The sequence below is a fragment of the Lathyrus oleraceus genome, chromosome 6 (genome assembly GCF_024323335.1).
Source record: "Lathyrus oleraceus cultivar Zhongwan6 chromosome 6, CAAS_Psat_ZW6_1.0, whole genome shotgun sequence".
Classification (NCBI taxonomy): Eukaryota; Viridiplantae; Streptophyta; class Magnoliopsida; order Fabales; family Fabaceae; genus Lathyrus; species Lathyrus oleraceus.
In genome coordinates, this window is record NC_066584.1 from 395,809,891 (window position 1) to 395,811,950 (window position 2,060).

The following is a 2,060-nucleotide window of genomic DNA, read 5'->3' on the forward strand; positions in this document are numbered from 1 at the left end:
CACTTCTTAATATGATTGCATGAGCGTGGCTTCTCGGGTTAGGTTGGGGCTGTCCAGGAAATGTACCAGTTGGGGCAGCAGTAGGCGCTTGTTGTTGAGCTACTTGTGATATTTGTGTTTCCAGCATTTTATTATGGGTAGCCAGGGCATCTACTTTACTTGCTAGTTGTTTAATTTGTTCACCAGTGTGTACATTCTGGTTTAAGAAATCTTTATTGGTTTGTTGTTGAGAAGCTATAAAGTTTTCCATCATGATCTCCAAGTTGGATTTCCTAGGGGCGTTATTGTTATGTGTAGATGGGTTCGGTTTCTGATATCCCGGAGGTATAGTTGGGGCTTGATTTGGAGACTGTCCAGGTGCGTACAAAGCATTATTACTCTTATATGAAAAGTTTGGATGGTTCTTCCAATTTGAGTTATAGGTATGCGAGTAGGGGCTTCCTTGAGCATAGTTTACTTGTTCTGCTTGGATTCCTGTTAAGAGTTGACAATCTGTAGGAGTGTGACCTTGGATTCCACAGACTTCGCAATTCTGAGTTATAGCAACCACGGCGGTTGGAGGTGATACATTTAAACTTTCAATTTTCTGGACCAGAGCATCCACTTTTGCATTAACATGATCAAGGTTACTTATCTCGTACATGCCGGTTTTCGTTTGAGGTTTTTCCACCATTGTTCGTTCGGTTCCCCACTGATAGTGGTTTTGGGCCATGCTTTCGATAAGCTGGTAAGCATCAGCATAAGGTTTGTTCATTAGTGCACCACCTGCAGCGGCGTCTATTGTTAACCTTGTGTTGTACAAGAGACCATTATAGAATGTGTGAATTACTAACCAGTCTTCTAAACCATGGTGTGGACAAAGTCTCATCATGTCTTTGTATCTTTCCCATGCTTCGAAAAGAGACTCGTTATCTTTCTGTTTAAATCCATTTATCTGGGCTCTTAACATAGCTGTTTTGCTTGGCGAAAAATATCGGGCAAGAAAAACTTTCTTCAACTCGTTCCATGTGGTGACAGAGTTGGAAGGGAGAGACTGAAGCCATCTTCTAGCGCTATCTCTTAATGAGAAAGGAAAAAGACGAAGTCGAATTGCCTCTGAAGTGACACCATTAGCTTTAACAGTATCAGCGTATTGGACAAATACGGATAAATGAAGGTTTGGATCCTCGGTAGGATTTCCAGAGAATTGGTTCTGTTGCACTGCCTGCAACAGTGAAGGTTTGAGTTCGAAGTTGTTTGCTTCAATTGCAGGCGGAGCAATACTTGAATGCGGCTCATCTTGTGATGGAGCGGCGTAATCTCTAAGAGCACGAGCTGGTTCTGCCATCTCGGGTATCGAAGGGAAAATGTTTTTGAAATCAGGAAGTTCGACAGGAGGGAGATTGTTTGCAGCACGATATTCCCGAATTCGTCGTAAGACTCGGAGATATAGTTCGATATCGTTGATTCGTAAATAGAGCGGCTCGCCTTGTGAGCGAGTGCGTGGCATACAAATCGACGATAGAAAGAAAAGAAAAAGAAACCTTAGTCTCTAAGCGTAACGGAAGAGTTACGATATCGACTAAACAAAAGTCCCCGGCAACGGCGCCAAAAACTTGATCGCGACTTTATGAGTCGAATTTGGGGTACAAACTGCAAGTGCACAGTTCTATCGCGTAGTTTTAAAAGATATCGATCCCACAGGGACTTATGAATCGATATACCGTTATCTAAGGTTACTTCATAAAGCTAAGGTGGATAATGTTTGATTGTTTGGGGAAAAGCTAGAACTAAAAATAGAATCTAAATTAAATATCAAATAAACGGATATCGGTATGTAGTTCGTCGTAATTAGGGAATCAATTCTTTGTCGGTTTCTTGGTTTTAAAATAAATCATTTCAGTTGACTTTATTGATTAAAAGTTCTATCTCAAACTCTCGCTCTGTTGAATAAACCATGATTTTATGTTAACGTAGCTGTCACTTATAATTAAGTCAAAAACCATTTTTTGAAAGCAATAAAGTTCGTAGAAACTCTTTTTAAGAAAACACTAACCGTTTAAACACCCTTATCTCAAACT

At 40.4% G+C, this 2,060-nt stretch overlaps 1 non-coding gene across 1 annotated transcript; it reads left to right on the top strand.

Moving 5' to 3' along the window:
* The first annotated feature begins 842 nt into the window (after positions 1-842).
* On the top strand, positions 843-949 carry LOC127099848 (small nucleolar RNA R71). The gene has a single exon (XR_007794315.1). It is a non-coding gene; the product is annotated as a small nucleolar RNA R71 (small nucleolar RNA).
* Positions 950-2,060: the final 1,111 nt, after the last annotated feature.